The 18430-nt window shown below is 41.8% G+C and overlaps 1 protein-coding gene across 26 annotated transcripts in view; it reads left to right on the top strand.

Moving 5' to 3' along the window:
• The window catches only part of NRXN3 (neurexin 3), a 1227884-nt gene that overhangs the window by 912974 nt on the left and 296480 nt on the right, over window positions 1-18430 (top strand). The gene's annotated exons all lie outside the window — the stretch shown is intronic.

Raw genomic sequence — 18430 nt, 5'->3', positions numbered from 1 at the left:
GATTCCCAATGAGCTGCATTTCTGAGCAGTGAGGGTTCAGTATGCCATCTTAGTTGTACAAATTTAAGGTTGATTTGTTAGCAGTACTATACATGTTTTAACTCATAAGTAAAATGCACTCAGTCAATTGGCCCTTCCTACCAGGTAAGTGTGCACAGGATTGCAACCCTAATTCATGTAACCTCATGTAGATAAACATGTTATCAGTGTATCCCTTTATCATGATGTTGTGCTACTGTATGTGCATAATGCACCTATTATGCTTATAGAATCATAGAACTGTACAGTTGGAAGGACATGGTTTATTTTGAGGCAGAAGGCAACCAAATAACCTAAGCCCATTAATTTTGATGGGTTTGTTCTGAGGATCCCACCAGTGAGGTTTTGCAGAGCCTAGTTGCTCACAGCAGCTGCAGCAGAAAGTGGGGCCCCAAATCAGGCCCAGCAGATCCTGGACTGGTTCAGCCCTCCTTCCTCCCCACATGTGTCCTGCCGGCATGTTTGGTGGGTAGTGACAGGCTGACTCAGCCAGCATAACTGAGCAGAAGGATATCTCCAATCAAACACCCTCCCCAACCCAGCATAAAGAGTTCATCCCACATCTCTGCCAGTTGGGTATCATCCCATATGTTTCATGCTATTATACCAATAGTGCTTATTAATTTATTCTAGGTGTATACTCTGCTTTTCAAGGCAAAAGGCCTTCACAAAGCAGCTTACAATATAGCTAAGCTTGTACGAGCACAATTTAAAGACAATAAAAAATCAATTAAGAAACAGTTCTCTAGCCGCCTCTCTTCCAGTTCTTTGCCTAAAAATAGATTTTCCCTAGGCTTAGATTACAGTGCTGTAGAAAGAATTTAGAGAAGAACGTGGATGGAACACAAGAAATATCAAAGAGGCTAAAAAGGAGGGCAGAGCCTTCCAGGCGAATCACAACAATGAAGGATAGGTTTCTGCTGTAAAAATAATAAACCTGAAAATGGGCAGGTTGAGCAGGGACTGTTGTCTCAGAATTTTTGTGATCCCTCCGCAGGAGCACCTCTGACTCTGCCTAACCTATGGGACCAGTTTGGGTCAGGTCTGGGAGAGCCACATCATCCAATGTGCAGAGTGGGGAGCAAGTGTGCAGAACTCTTCTCCCTCCTTGCCATCCCTGCATGTGGCAGCCACCATGTTCCCATTGTTCACAGGTATAAAGTGATGAGATCCGGATAGATATCAACTAAATATGATGCTGGCTTTCCAACTCACGTTGGACATCCCTCCTCGATAACCTCCCTCTTGACATCTTGCAGACAGCTCCGGGGAATCGCCGGACGTTTATTACCACATAATTTCCTTATTTGCATACTGGTTGAGGGGAATACAAAAAGGTATCTTATTAATTTCTTTTGTAGATGTAATTTATGGAAAATCCATTTGGACTCATTTTTTAATTATGAGCCCTTTAGACACTCTGGAGATTTATGTGCTCAGGCATCTGTTTTGTATGACAAGAATCTATAACCTCTGAAACCTTTTCCCTGCTGATTTACAGTGCAGATGTGAGTGAGCTGGCAGCCCAGGGAAAATGAATGGCGCACCCTCCAGAATCACGCGGCTCATGAATTTCTAGGCATTTATGTTGTGCAGGGCTGAATCTAGAAGAGAGAGAAAGGAGAGAAGGAGAGATGGGGGTGGGGAGAGAGTCAACTGCTTGGTGCCACGGAGAAGGCTTCTGGTGCATTTGGGTGGCACAGCCTTTTGGGATAGTAAAGAATAGGGGCAATACCCGCAACATGGGTAGACTGCAAGGTTTCAACTGGGGACCAGGGCATCTGCACATGCCCTCACCTTACCTCACCACAGCTGCCACCTTGTGATTTACAGCATGTAAAAATGCTCATCGAGAGTAAACAGAGAGTGAGCGGGACAGCTGTGGCTTATGATGGATATTGTGCTGCTGATGTCTACAGGGAGAAATAAATCACCTGCCTGTGCAGTGAAGCTTTATTTTGCTGTCTTTCATTTGGGTATTTATTGCAAACTATCAGTGCAGCCCTATCTTATCCCCAGTAGAGTTATAAAAGAAGTCGATTGGCTCCAATTCCACAGATGGCTTGGGAGGGCAGGTGAAGCTTGAGGGTGGGAGTAGCCACTTTTAGCTCCTGTAATGCAGCTGACGCAAGAAAATTCCCTTGGTCTTCTGTGGGACTAGATGGAAAGGAGAACTGGAATCGTAGGTGGCAAAGATATGCCTATAAGATGGAATTTTAGCAGGGGAAGTGTGTCACCATACATTTAAAGCACACAGCTTCCCCCCAAAGAATAATGGGAAAGGTAGTTTACCCCTCACGGAGCTACAATTCCAATTATCCTTAACCATACAGTTCCCAGGATTCTTGGGGGAGAAGTATGTGGTGCGAGAGACAGAGAGACCTGGGAATTAGCTGAAGGCAGGAAGTGGGGCCTGTTTCTGGGGTTCAGACAGTTTGCTGCCTGGTAAGAGCACTTGCCCCTGTAACACTCTGTTGTAAATAAAGCAATTACAAAAATGGCATAAGCCTCTAATAGTCTCTCCTCCAATTTAAACCAAACTTGGTTCATGTTGCCTCTGGAATCTTGTATATTTGAGAAAGTGAGGAGAGAGCATCAGCATTGAGCTTTAAGGATTTGACCAGTGGCAGACCTTTGGCTTTAAAATTTCAGTGGTGCCCCGTGCAAGGCCAAAATTTGGTGCCCCCTGCCACCTCTCACCTTCCCTTCTGCACAATTCACTCTGTTAAAGTTGTGAAAACCTGCAGGGCGCTCTAGTGTTGGCACCCAGTGCAGCAGAACCGGTTGCACTGCCCCCAAACCGCCTCTGATTTGACCTTGAACAGTTTACATGTCTGAAACTAACCCAAACTGTGACTGAGTGTTGAGACACGGTGATAGTTTTTAGAGTCAGCCAGTGGAATAAAAGAAACATTCAAGAGAAATTATCAATATATTCTGCTTGAGTGGTAATGGGCTATATAAGAACAGCATGGAAGTGCCTATGTTAATATTCTAATTTTAATAATGTGACATTCAGGAAAATAGTATGTTGATGTTTATGGTTGTTTGCTTCCATGAGTTTAAGAGCTTTTTGATTTTGTTAGTCAGCTGTGTGAATAGAGTTGGCCTACTGAGGATACTTGAACCTGCATTAGGGTTGCTACCTATGCTACCTATTTTTTCTGACCCTGCCCATTCACCCTTAGGAGCAACCCAGAAATTTGGCAGGTTATATCTCTCCTGGCATGAAGATCAGGCTGGGAGCTGGGTGCACACAGCCCCCGATGTTATTCTTTGTAGCTAAGGCTGTTTGCCATTATGCCACTTCAAATTGTCTTGCTGACCCTCCAAACAAGCCTGAATCCCATCTTTGTTGCCGTTAGTACACCAGGTGTATAGCTCAGTGCAGCAGTGCAAGAAATAACTCTGTGACGCCCTGTAGCTAAAGATGATGGATTTCTGATCCCCAGCTGCATTCAACCAGCATGGAGGCTCAGTGCACTGATATGGGGATTCATTAACCACCCACTCAACAGACATCATATGCTTAAATCCTTGTGCTTCCAACTGCTGAATGCTGAAAACTTCTTAATGCTACTTTGATGGATATATAGCAAAAGAAACTCTAAGGCTGAATCAGTGGCGTAGCATGGGGGGTGCAGGGGGGGCCGGCCGCACCGGGCGCAACTTCTGGGGGTTAGGGTTAGGGGGCGCAAATCCACGGGTTAGGGGGCGCAAATTACTTGCCTTGCCCCGGGTGCTGACAACCCACGCTACGCCACTGGGCTGAATTGCCACCAAGGGAAAAACTGGTCTGTTGGGCTAGTAGCTTGTGAGGCAGAGGGTTCAGGTCTGGGAGCAATGCTGGAATTTCTCCTCCCTTGGGCAAATGTGATCGGTTACTAATGGGTGGGGGAGGAATGGGTGGCTAATAATTCTGTGTAATTCTGTGTAATGGTATTGAATAGCACTGGCAATTCAACAAGGATCTTTTACTGGCCTGCTGGTTAGCTGCATTTATGTCTCTGGGAACCTCTCTCTCTCTCTCTCTCTCTCTCTCTCTCTCTCTCTCTCTGTGTGTGTGTGTGTGTGTGTGATTTATCAATGCATCTCTGTCCTAGGAAAAACCATACCTGTTGATTTCTGTCTGATGCTAGAGTTTCCACATAGCAGCTCTTTTAGGAAAGTACCAGATTGCTTAGGAGTATAATGTCAAGAATTATATTGTCTAGGAATCCTTTCTAACCCAGGATAAACTCAGCAATTGGAGGGAGGGAGTTGGGGGGGGGGAATGGTGGAAAATGACAAATTCTTACTAGCAACCCAGAAGTTGCAAGATCATAAAGGAGAGAAAGAGCACATTTTCTCTCTGCTAAAAATCGTGGCGGGGGGAGAGATGAGGTAACATATGGGTAATCCTATCCCATGTGGTAACCACAGATATTTGTTGAACATACTAAACTGCTATCATGCAGAAGCTATTGGGATCATTCTCTCTTATCACATTAGCCAGTTCTCTTACAGTAGAAAGCAAGCTGTGGAGGTGTTAAGCTTACACCTTTGCTGTAAAGTAATTGTATGTAAACTGCATGCTAAAATACAGTTCTGAAAGCAGTGCTGAAAAATTCCATTGACTTCATTTGGGCTGTATGAATGTATCTGGATTGTGGCCAGAAATATTCGGGATAAGTGTATGCTTTCCCCTGGCTTCCTCTCTTGCACTTGCACAAATAATTGCCCACAAAGAGAAACAGAATTAAATTTGACTATAATCAAAGCTTCTAGCTTCTTAGGTTTTAGTCACCACCTGCATTGCAGCATCCCCAAAAATCAAAATCCCAGCCTCATTGCTAGTGGATGGCAGCAGGGTGCAGCAATAATTCAGTGACCACTTAAGCACCGAAAGCTGCCTTTTGGAGGAAATTAAATAGGGCAATTATTAGTTTAATTTACCCCTGGCTTGATGTCTGATGTGCCCATTGCATCAAAGGTTAACCGCTGCTTGATGCAATGTCAGACTGCATTGAAATTGTTCCAGGCCCTGATTAACTATTAAATGTGTTTTTTAAAGGCAGACTAATAGCATTAATTACTAAAAGGAGGTAAATGAAGTTCAGTCACATTAAAATCATAATATATTTACACAATGTCTTTCTTCCCATAGGGTCCTTAAAGTACCTTGCAAAGAACAAGTCCAAGGGATCCCTCTTCACTAAGATGCCATCACATTTGCAGCTCTTTAGTAACATGCAAAGAGTGGCATTTTAAAATATTATCTAATTAATCCCCACAACGTCTCTACCAGAGAGATAAATATGAGTATTGTGTCTTGTCAGAAAGACAGAGAAAAGTGTGGTTTATGCACACAGAGAGCAGTGCATTAGATAGTTGAAAGTGTGCATGTAAATGGATTTACACTGCCGTGATTTTTGATGTGCACATCGCATGGATGTTTGTTTGCACTGATGTGGTTAAATCATGGCACAATGAGGGGATTACATTAGTGATAACACATGGAGAGCCTGCATCTTACCCTAACCACTTGAGATCATGTGTTTGCATACACATGATCCTAACATTTCTGCTATTTTGAGTTCCCCCAGCTAACATCATCACCCACTGCCTGGTCCTCACATTTCAGGGAGGGGCCTCAAAGCCACACCCACCCACCCCAGATTTCACACACTAAACAATAGCAGAGAATTGAATTGTTTGTTCACAGGAATAGAGATATGGAGTCTATGCAACTGAGGCTATCATATAACTCAAGCTGCCATTCCATGTTACAAGTACTCACTATGTCCCACATTCATCTAACTCAGTGGCTACAACCCTTAGTTTGTTTCACAGTGCAGCCTACAGCCCATGCTATCACACCTGTTTTTGCACAGGTAACCTGATCTGCAACTTCCAGTGCAATTCCCCCCCCCCCTCCAAGGTTTGTTTCCCACTGTCTCCTGAATTTTAGAGCACTGCAAATTTGTATTTTATTACTATCCTGCTATAGTCCTACCTAGCCTATGATTTCAAGGGCCCACAATTATGGGGGAAATGAGACTAGACGCTGTTGCAAAACTCCCTACAGAAGTGATCGGGGCATCCTGCCAGAGGAATCCTTTGAGGATAAGCAAAGCCTTTTGCCCACCATAGAGGGAGATTAGCTCAGCAGAGATTTGAGCCTTGTTTGCTTGCATACATAGCCAACAGCTTAATTAAACCTACCTATTTAAAGTGGTGAAAACCTTCTCATAAAACCCTCTTATTAAGTTGAAGTCTGACATTTTTGTGAAGCTGAAATCTTTTCTTAATTGACACGAGGTAAATGGAAATAATCCTTTCTTAATCCAAGAGGAGATTGCTCTGCAGAGGTTTGGGCTGCTTTAATAAAATTGATTTACAATTCACATTCTCAGCTGAATAGGTGCAACTGTTTTCGTTGGGGGTGTGCATGTAGACAAATAACACAGATAGGAACAAGACCTAACCACAACACTGCCTGGCTTCACATCAGCTCCTTTGGGATGACATTGCTGTCCTTGGAGATCTTTCAGACATATAGGGACAAAAGCAGGATTTGCTTAGCAAGGGAGATCTTTTGGGATCACAGCCTGGGGTGGTATAATTTGCACTAAGAGGCACCCCCCTTTAGTCAGCATCACAATATATAAAACATAATTGAACTGGAAAGCTTCTTGTTACTAGGAAGAGCTTGTGTTAAAACAGGCTGATTTTCTGACCTCTCTGTTTAAAAGTTGAGATGGGTAAAACAAAAACAATTCCATTCTCTGCCATTGTTTAGTGGGTGAAATCGTGTGTGTGGCATTGCAGCCCCTCCCTGCAATACAAGAACCAGGCAGCTCTCCTGCTTTCTTTCCCAGTTTCATATACCTGGTGCTTATTATTTGAGTGAGTTGTGGCTTCCCATGAGGTAGTTCATAATCTAGGGTAGGATATAACAGCAGCAGAGGATATTTCTCATCTGAAGCAGATGATAACACAAGTTGCTCACTTTAAGCCCAAATTTACCTCTGCTGCTCACAAGCCTGATAATAGCTTATTTTTTTGTTATTGCTGTCAATTACTGAACCCAGAAAAACAGCTTCTTGAACATAAACCTGCAGAGTTAGAGGCAGCCTGGCAAAGAAATGAATCTCACATGCTTGCACCTTTCCCTCAGCCATATGATGATGGATGAGATGCACTTTCTTACTCTGTTGACGTGCACTCACCACACGTTAAGGGTGTCAGTTTCTTTTCCATGTGGGTCTTGACTAGTCTTGTGAAACTTAAGGAAGGAGCATAAATGAAGGCAAGTAAGAGCTGTCTGACAGTGGAACAGACTGCAAAGGAATATGGTGGACTCTCCTTCATTGGAGGCTTTTAAACAGTGGTTGGATGGTCATCTGTCAGGAATTCTTTAGTTGTTATTCCTGCAATGAATTGCAACGTCCCTTGGGGTTCCTTCCAACTCTACAATTCTCTGATTCTGAGCTTCTGTCTGGAGGCTGCCTTTGACAAACCAGGGTTCTGGCACAGCCAACCTGACCACTATGATTGCGTCCTAGCTGCAGTAGACCCACAGCTTACATGGGGACACCACATAAAGCCAATATCATATATAGCTGAAACAGCTTGGGTGCAATGGCAGCTGGGATTGCCAGAGTTTTTCCCCTGGATGCCTGCCTCCTTTTTATTTATTTATTTTAAAATAATTGACCTAGCACATAAAGCTGAGTTCACACAAGTTAAATGCACGTAACTTGCATGTAATGCATGTAAGTTGTGGGTCTACTGTATTTTAACATCAGACTGAACTCACACGGGATATGGAGTACAAAGGAGAGATTGTTTCTTGGCAAATTTTGTTTATTATTTATAGTTTTCATTAATGTATTTGTATGATGCTGAATGCGAAAAGAGATTCCAAAGTTTGAAATAGTCTTCTAAGTGGTTTACAAAGTGTATGCCCTGGCATAGATTTGAAGGAGCTTGAGTGGAATGTAGGTGTTGCATTGCTTCCTAGTTTGCAAAGATCATGGAGCTGAATGGGTTCATCCACTGATTAAGTTGACTCTGTCATAAGTTGTAGGAGAGGCATAGTTCAGTCCATGGTATTTACATTTAGCAGGACTGAGAGAGAGATTTGCTTAAGACTATGGAGAGTAGCTTCTGGACCAGAGTGTAGACCAGAGATGGGGAACCTATGGCCCTCCATACGCTGCTGAACTACAATTCCCATAATCCTTGACCATTGTCCACGCTGGCCGAGGATAATGGGATCTGCTATGTGGGATACCTTTAAAAGCATGGAAATGGCATTTGAAGATACATAATGCTGATCAGTGTGGTGCTGCTGAGTAGACATGGAAAATAAAAACAATGGTTTAATTATTATTTTTAAAGCAGAATTATTTATTACTTTGAGTAACCTAGTCTTTTTGTCCTGACTGATCAAAACATTCTACTCCGCCCTAGCCCAAACTTTTTTGTTCTTAGATACATCCAATTCTGATGCATCCCACCACCTTCAGAGACTATGAATAATTCGCCTCCTGCATTTATATTGTTACCTTGAAGGTATTTATAGTGTGTGATCATATCACCTCTGAGCATTCTCCTCTTTCCTGTACTGTATAAATTTAGTTTTTTCAGTCTTGTTTTCTAAGTTTTATTCTGTAGCTACTGCACTCAATCATTTTTATCTGCTATTATTTCTCCCTAGCCCCTCATATAGTTTTCACTCTATAGAAACCTGAATTAAAGATAGAAACCTGATCTGGCAAGCTACAGGCAAAGTTGGCTTCCATGATCAGCTGTGGAAGGCACACACATACAAATGCATGTTGTTCCCTAACCACTTTTAGTGAAGCCTCAGCAGCATTTGCTGTGGAAAATCAATGGTGCAACTAGGTCATTTTCGATGCTGAACTTAATGGTCTTTCAAGGGACCCCTTTAAACAATAGTATTCAGTTGCAAAACATACAGTGAACATCCCCCACTCACACATTCCATGCCTTAGACTTCTACCTTCCAGATACTACTGTAAAACAAAAAGTAGTAGAAGGAATTTGGCCTTCTCGGGCCGTCTTGGCATCCGCACCCTCCCTATGGAACACCCTCCCATCAGATGTCAAGGAAATAAAGAACTACACAACTTTTGGAAGACATCTGAATGCAGCCCTGTATTGGGAAGTTTTTAATGTTTGATGTTTTAGTATGTTCTCAGATATGCTGTGAGCTGCCCAGAGTGGCTGGGGAAACCCAGCCAGGTGGGTGGGTTATAAATAATAAAATTATTGTTAATATTATTATTGGCAACCCTGATGATATATTTTAAAAATACAAATGCCATATAAATACCACACACTTTTTCTTCTTCTGTTCCTTCCCTCGCTTTATTTTCTTTCTTCTCTCCCCATAACTTTGATGTCCTCTGCTCTGGGCCATTATTGGGGTCCAGGGATCACACACATGAAGTTGGTAGATGATTGGTGGAAGGACCCTGAGTGAGAGGCAAGGAAGGGAAGACCTCCCAGGGAACGAGACTGGGAGATGAAAGGAAAGTTTGGTGAATGCTGGGAGGGTCTACCACTTTTTGTGTGAGATAAAGGTTAAGAGCTGCCTTTGAGAAAACACTCTATTTTCTTCCACCCCTCTCTGTTTTTGTTTTTGTTTTGTTGCTTTTATCTTATTGAATTGTGAAAAAGATTTAATAAAATCTTACAAAAAAATAAAAATGAAATGTGCACCTGTAACCTATACCAAGATTTCCTCATGGAAATCTCCGTCTGGCTGTGATAAGGCTTCTAGTGACTAATAGTAATGATGGCTTTGCTCTGTCACCATTGCTGGAGGGAGTAAGCTTCTGAATATCAGTTGCTGGAAGCTGAAGGCAGTGAGATTGCTATTACTCTCAAATTCTGATTTCAGGCTTCCCATAGGCGCCCGGTTGGCCACTGTGAGGACAGAATGCTGGCCAAAATGGGTCATTGGCCAGCTACAGCTGTTTCTTCTGTGTTCATGAGTGGGGGCTGTGAGAACAGTGATCCATGGGAAATATTCACCTGCAAGCTTACCTGAGAGAAATGCAATGCAATTCTAAAACATAATAAAACATCCCCTAATCATGCTACTCTACTTCTGCAATTCCTTCATCTATCCACTTCCTTCCTTCCATTCTGTCTTCTCTTCTTTCCTGAAGTTGCACCCTTTATCTGGAAGTAAGTGCCACTGATCTCAGCAGGGTTTACTTCTGAGTAGACATCCAAAGGACCATGCAAAACATCTCTTTCATTACTAGTAGTACTTCAGGAGGTATTTGATCACATGGAGGTTCCAGTCACAGAGCAGGATTCTTAAGGTACTTCCAGGCTTCCAGGCTGTCACCTTTTATGGGTGGGATTCAGTCACCTGCTGGCAAATAGAAGTTGCACAATTCAAGTTGATTGGGTACTCTTGTGCCACAAATTATTCCCTCCACATCAAAATGGACTTTGAAATCAGGAAAGTGATGGGGAAATGCATTGGCAAATGTAGGACAACACTTGCTTAATGCAACATTGCACAACTCCACTCAGTAGCCAGCATTGTCAAACCTGCCTAGAAACTTCATACAGACAAATCAGGAGGAATGCTCATTCCTACTTCCGGAAATCTGGAAGTAGGAATGGGGGAGCAATTTGATTTAGTTTGCATTTAAAGGTGAACCTACTAAAAACTCATTTTCTAAAACAATACGTCCAACGAAACTCAGCCATCCTTTGAAATTATCACTTCTCAGAATTTTGCAATGCAGTTCTCCAATGTCTGGAGGGGAAAGTATGGGTTATCTATGCTTTAACATATGCTGTGGTAAACAGTGCAGATTTTTTGGGGGGGGGGTCTTGCCCATTGAAATTCCCTATAGGTGTGAGTGGGGAGAGATCTTGAATTTGGTCTGCCAACTGGATCCCATTCCCCATCTCCTGGTATAATTTTCAAATGGTTCTTGAGTTTAAACAGAATTGTGGGTCTTCCAGATGTCAATACTTTAGCCACATCCAGGAATGTGAAACCCACCTCTGAGATATTTCTCTTGTTTTAGCAATTTTATGTATTGCATTTTTGCATGTTATTTTCATCAATATACCTTTTTGTGCACATTTTACCCTGGCATACACATTTGTACACATTGTAGAACTACAACTCCAGTAATCCTTGATGGTGGGTCATGCTAGTTAGGACTGCTGGAAACTGGAATCCAGCAACATCTGGAGGGCACCATGTTGGTCATTCTTGCTTTAAAGTATGCATCTTGCACTTGAATTCTGTTGACACTCCTTCTGCCATGCTTGCCTGCAGTCCCAGTCTCGGCACTGTGAGTTGTTTTAAATGCCATTCCTTTTGTTTGAGTTGAGTTCATATTTCTTCAGTGTTCCGTGAGTGTTATTAAATGATAAGGTTGGGTTGGAGGGAGGCTGCTTTGCGGCGCGTTGTTATCAGGAGCTTGGAAACAATCAGCTTTTTGACATGTAAGATTGGTAGGTTGGCTCCCATTAGGGTAACTTTGTATCTGAGAGAGAATCCTAGCACATGATTCTATCTGGGGATGTCACAGTATTCCGCAGGATGGGTGACAAATGACCTCTTTCTTCCCACGTCCATCCCCCAACCCATACACTCTTTTTCTGGAGATGTCAGCCTGCCATGTCTGGGCTGGGAGATAACTGAAGATTTGTCTCTCCTAATGACAGCATTCATACAAAGCAAGTCTCCTTTCTGTAGGATCTGTGTGCAGTTTCTGTTTTGTTGGACAGCAAGGGTTGTTCCTGCCAACAGTCCTCAAGTGGGTCAGTTCACACTCTTATCTGGACTGACCTGAGCTGTCAGCCTGCTTTCCCATTCTCCATGCTCCTGTTTCTCCATCAAATACACTTTTGGCAAGTTTTGCTTAACAGTATTTCATTTTAACCACTTTAATGGAAATACAGGCAACCCTGCAAAATTCAGCATATCTTGATAGAACAGTGGCAGCTCTATGGGAATCAAAGGATAGTGCTGAAGCATACTTATTTCTAGAATAATGTAAAATATATTTGAAGAACAATAGAATCATAGAATTGTAGATTCTGGGGATCATCTAGTCCAACCACCCGCAATGCAGGAATCTCAGCTAAAGCATCCAATAAAGATCACCATCCAACCTTTGCTCAAAAACCTGCAGGAAAGGAGAGTCCACCACCTTCCAAGGGAGTCCATTCCACTGCCAACCAGCTCTTACCACCAGAAAGTTCTCCTTGATGTTTAGTTGGAATCTCTTTTCTTGAAATTTGAATCCATTGGTTCAGGTCCTAACCTTGAGAGCAGGAGAAAACCAGCTTGTTCCACCTTTCATGTTACAGCCCTTTAGATATTTAAAGATGGCTATCATATCTCCTCTCAGATTCCTCTTTTCCAGGCTAAGGCTTGGTTTCCAAACCCTCGGATCATCTTGGTTGCTCTCCTTTGCACATGTTCCAACTTTTAGATCTTTCTTAAACTGTGGTGCCCAGAACTGGACACAGTACTCCAGGTATGGCCTGACCAAGACAGAATAGAGTGGTACAATTACCCCCTTGATCCTGACACTATACTTCTGTTGAAGTATTGGTACCACTTATTATCCTATCTTGGGCTGCAGCTCCCTTGTAGATGTTGAGCAAATGGAAATAATGTGTGTTGTTGATCTAGAAGAACATGGAAAAAGGGAAGAGAACCTGTAGTTGCACCTTTATCTTCTTGTCCAATATATGGATTTGTTCTGTTCTACTTCTTTAATATATTGCTTTTAAGCCTAAAGCCCCAGCCTAAAGCAGAGAACAAATTAATAAAAAGAAAGATACTGTAAGTACTTTCAAGCTAAATTTAGCTCATGTTCATGCAGCTGTTGAGTAGTGGGTTCTTGTTTGTAAGTGTTGGCTACATTATTGCTATTTTTAGGATTTTTATAGTTCAGTTTATTGATTTTTATTATATGGTTTTATAATTAAGCTTTACTGTGGTCAGGATATTTTTAGTAAGAGAGCAGTATATAAATAATTATTCCTCTCCCTGCTCCGCTCCTCTTCACCCTGCAAAGTGTTGGGTTCTTCAAATGAATCTTTAATTTTACTGCTCTTATTATCAATGCTGCTCTGATAAGGTGACTCCTGCCCTCAGGCTCACAATATAAAAGGTGTGACACAAAAGGAAACCGGATTGGAAGGGAGAAGGGGAAATGTAGATTCAGACACTAGTTCTTAGTGACAGAGTTTTTGAAGTCACCCACTGCAACGAAAAGGTTTGCAAAGGAAGAAGCAAAAGTTGTTGGTCTTCCGGCAGAGCCAATAGGGAGGCCCTGCTGTTCCATCTCTCTGTCTCTTATGACCTGAAGGGATTACACTGACAGACAGTGATGGTTGGTGCCCATTGGGACCGGTACGGCAGAAAGCAGGGAGACCAACCTTTGGTGGAGCCAGAGCCAATCAGAGGCAGTGCCAAGTAATTCTAGTTTTGTCCCCATCCTCCCCCCTGCTGAGTGCTAAAAGGGCAACATTGAGACTCAGGGAACTGATGGGGAATGCTGCCCCCTGGACTGATTGTAACTGAGAAGGCCAACAGGTGGAGGTTGGCTGAAGGTGGACTGTGGTTGGTGAGGCAGTGCCCTGTTCACCCTAACTGAGTGGTCTCCACTGCTGATGGATAATACCAAGGTTAAGTTCTTGGGTTTTTTGGTGTGACTTTGAACTTCAGCTGTAGTAATGCATGATCAAGTAAAGTTTCACTGTTAAAAGTAATGCCCCCCCCCCTCCTTGTTGAGGAGAAAGGCTTAGCAGAAAGGCTGCGTTGACCCTTGCAAAAGTGTGCCACACGAAGTCCTTTTTCATTTCATCACTTGCCAGCCTCGAAATTTAACATGTAAAAAGCTCCTTTAATACCTTTTGAACAGGGCTTTGAACTTTTTGTGTGTGCTGAAATAACTGATCTCCTTCAGTAAATATAGGTTTTCACTTCATCTTTTCAGAGACCTAATGACAACAAAAGAATCTGGCGGGCAGGTTCTGAGGTCGTTTGTGTCCCCTTCTCCCCTTCCTGCTGCTCTAGGTCAGAAGAAAGCATTTGAACAAGTCAATACAACCAGTGTCTTAGCAGAAAAGCACCATTCAGTACCTTTTAGCAAATCATTCATTTTTAATGCTAATGTCTCTTTTTTAAAAAACAAGAAGAAGGGAAAAATATAGTATAGTTAAATTAAATTTTTACACAATGCTTCATGACTACAGTAATGGATTTTAGTTTCTCTTGGTCATTTGTGGTTACTGTCAGGGTAGTGGGGATGCTTCAGTATACCTGAAGGAGCATCTCTACCCCCATTGTTCAGCCCAGACAAGGGCCTTCTGGCCGTTCCCTCCCTGCGATAAGTGAGGTTACAGGGAACCAGGCAGAGGGCCTTCTTGGTAGTGGCACCCACCCTGTGGAACTCTCTCCCATCAGATGTCAAGGAAATAAACAACTTTTAGAAGACATCTGAAGGCAGCCCTGTTTAGGGAAGCTTTTAATGTTTGATGTTTTATCGTGTTTTTAATATTCTGTTGGAAGCCGCCCAGAGTGTCTGGGGAAACCCAGCCAGATGGGTGGGGTATAAATAATAAATTATTATTATAATATTATTATTACTTTATCTGACTCATGTTTTGTATTGAAAATATATTTGGAGTAGGGGTGTTTATTCTGAACATTTCCCCCCTCCCAAAGTAAATGTTATTTTGCTCCCAAGGAAATATAGCATATTTGCTGCCAGAAGTAGAAATCCTAAACAAGCAACAGGTTTGCAAACAACATAGGTGCCTGCTAATCACATTCAGCACAATGCTTCCAATCCCTACATTCAGAAACAAAGGACATTTGTACATTTGCAGTTGGAATACCAGTGGGATTTCCCCAAGCAGTGGGGATATGGCAGAAATCAGCCCACTATGACTGGAGGTGCACTTGGAGTCTATAGCAATTCTTCAGGAGCAGAGAAGATACTCAGATCCTTGGTGATTGGGGGAGAAAACTGATATGCTGGGAGGCAATGACCAGACAGATCTATACTTTACAGAACAATTCACCAGGAAAATAGAAGTAATTAATTTTAAAAGCCCACAGAGATAAAAATGGTTTATTTTATATTATTTTATATTAATGCTCAGGACAAATGAGTTAAGATCGGAGGATTAAACTAAACTGGGAGCATTACAAGCTGGAAGAGGGAATCACTAGCAAGAGAGCTGAAAATAAAATTTCAAATATATAATGCTATTTTTGAAAGCTTTGATATTGCTACATTTACCATACAATCTAAAGTAACATTTGGAATACATTTCAATTCTGGACACCCTGTTTCAGAACTCAAAATGTTATTGTAAAGGGCAACTCAGATGATTAAAGAGCTGGAGTAGCTTCCTGATAAGGAAAATCTGACACTTAGTTTATAGAAAATATGACTAAAGGGGAAACAAAAAAGGTTCTACAAAATTATAACTGGAAGCAAAAAAAAGGAACTCTCTAATGATACTGGAACTTTTCATTTGCGGTATCAATAGAACAAAGTGAATCTTCATTTTTTCCCCTCTTTTATCTCAGCTTTTAATTTAATCATTTACTTCCATTTCTTTGAGTGGGTTGGTGATGCATAAATTGCACTGAATTGTGAGAATAAAAGTTCCAATAATTTTGTGTTGTGTTTGATTAATTTCAAAGGCAGTGGAGATTCTGATGCCACCATTGATTCACCAGTCCTTTTGAATATAAATTGTTGGAATAGATAATATTTCCTGCATGTAGTAAATTAGTAGGAAACTTGGTTCAAGTCTCCTACCTGATGTGCTAGTTTACTACATGCAGGGGTCTTTTTACATGGGAGAACACTGAGAAGTAGGACTCCCCAGTTTGTACTCTGAAGTGGTACAGTTCAAAATTCTGCTGCCTGAATCTGTCATTTCATTCTGTAGCATATACAGAATGATTGGTCTTGTTTCAATTCAAAAACTCTGTGGGATCTTAGATTCAGTGTTACAACACCTTTAATAAATTGCAGCTCCCAGAATTCTTTGGGGAAGCCATGACCATTTACAGTGTTACCAGAGTGCTTTAACATATGGTGTGAATGTAACCCATCTGAACTATCAGGTATCTCCACAATAATTTATAATTAACGTTCCTATTTTCCCTGAGAAATTTGCCAGCTTGGGGTGGGGGAGACTGGAATTTGGTGCAAAGGAAATCTGAAGTGATGTCCTTGCTGGAAGGTTCATAATTGGTTAAATTTGTGAGGAATGAGACACAATCCCATTTAGGGTTCCTTAGATATGTTTGGCTTTCTGGATCAGTCTGCTTCTTAATGCACAATGAGATTTAAGGGGTGTGCAGAGGAGGAAAGATGTGTTAATAAGAAGACACTTCTCTTAAGAAAAATGTTGATGAATGGTATAGGAAAGAGGGAACAATTTTATTACACTTAAAAACCTTTTAATGAAGATCTCTTGTCAAGCCTCAGGCACTGGAAGAATCACATAGTTTAGTTCATTGTTTCATGGGAACTGCTCACTTCTTCCCTTATGTCTTAAAGGATTGGAAGTGTGTGTATGATTTATCAAAGTTTTAAGGGGACTCAGACATTCTGTTTTTGAAGATAAACCTTACTCTTTGATGGAAGCAAGCACAGTCTTTGAAAATATGTGTGAACTGTTCTGCATAACAGGAGAGAGGAATGTCCTTCATGCTGGGTATTTAGTAAGCAGGACATGAAGGCTACACTTTGTTTTTCTTCCAAAGTACCTGGTAGCCATCCCTGATCATGAAGGATCCTTTTAGTTATCATGGCTAGTAGCCCTTGATAGACTGTCCACCATTAATTTGTCCAGTTCCTTTTCAAAGCCATCTACACTAGAATACATCTCCACATCTAGTGGCAGTGAATTTAATAAATGAATTGTTTATTGTGTAAGGAAGCACTTTCTTTTGTGAGAAACCCACTGCCAATAACCTATGCCAATTGATCTAATATTATGAAAAAGTGGGTTTGTGTGCTCATAATTATCAATATTTTCTGCGCTGACGTGTTCTCCTTTTCATCCCTGCTAAGAATTGATGGTTTCCCCTTCCTGCCCACATTTGTACTTACTCTTCACTTTTCATGAACCAAGAACTGACACATTTATGCTAATGTCAATAAAATCGATAAGATGCAAAAATGCCCCATGGTTATCAGGAGAACACAGCGATCTGTACAGAATTGTACATGCTTCAGCCCTATCCATTTCAGTGGAACCTAGGCAAAGAATTTGGTGAAGGTCTGCAGTCAAAAGTTAATAAATCAGATGTAAGAAAAACCACTCCTTCAGAGTGATCTGAACACACAATTAGCAAAGCTGGTTTCCATCTAGATTTGAGTAGAACAAGAGCACACTGACCCAAATATTGTTTAATGGAAAATAATCAATACTTCACTAACACAGAGGATGAAAAGCTAATTTGGGTTCCATTCGGGAAATAAAGGCCAGGTGAAATTATTGACTCCTTGGCATCACTCTGCAATTATGGCAAACATCATTGCCATTTGCCATCCCTCGGAAGGCAATTAAAATAATTGCCATCTCTTCAGTCTCCTTCTCCGACAGCCCTTTCAGGGCTCCTGCTTCTTTTTGTGTGCTGAACAGTTGAACTGGATCTGTTTTGCTGGGAGAAAAAGCAAGGCTCAGCATAATTGGGCCATTTCCCTGTCATACTGCTTTGCTTCTGAATCTCATTACTCTCCGTGGGTTGCAGTGAGTTCAATCATATGCAGTCAAGTGGCTGAGCAGATAAAACAAAGAGTGTACCAGAGTTATGTACCTGATGTCTGTGCAGCTGGGACTAGGGAAAGGGGGGAAATGGAAGGGCAGCTTTAGGCAAAGCTCTCCAGAGTACATCTCCTGTGTTTTAGGAAGCTTTTGTCAACATGGGTTAAGATTGGTGCCTCTTTGGATTTACTTGTGCTGAAGAGACACCCACGCTGAGAATTCCATGTGGCCATGCCCATTATTTCTCCAGAGATTTATACAAAACCAAGCATGGTTTGAGGTTCTTGCTTTTTGTATACTGATTTTTTTCCCTTACAGCAAGGGTATTGCTGGACCAGCATCCCTTCTGCTGTACCCTGTGACATTTTGTTTTGTCAGTTGCTGATAGTACACTGCCCTTCTTGCATTTCAAGTACATATGTGCTTTCTCCTTCTTGGGATTGTGTAATTTTTGTTTCCCTGCACCTTCTTTTAAGGTAGCACAAAGCATTCTGTATGTTGCTGATGTGTATGAAAATGGACATGGGACCATAAAGAGCATGGATTAAAAATAGTGAGCACACCAATACCGACATACCAACCATAC

The sequence above is a fragment of the Podarcis pityusensis genome (assembly GCF_964106645.2).
Source record: "Podarcis pityusensis genome assembly, chromosome: 1".
NCBI classification, from domain to species: domain Eukaryota; kingdom Metazoa; phylum Chordata; class Lepidosauria; order Squamata; family Lacertidae; genus Podarcis; species Podarcis pityusensis.
Note: the sequence above shows the minus strand (reverse complement) of the source record. Positions and strands in the feature narration are given on the sequence as shown.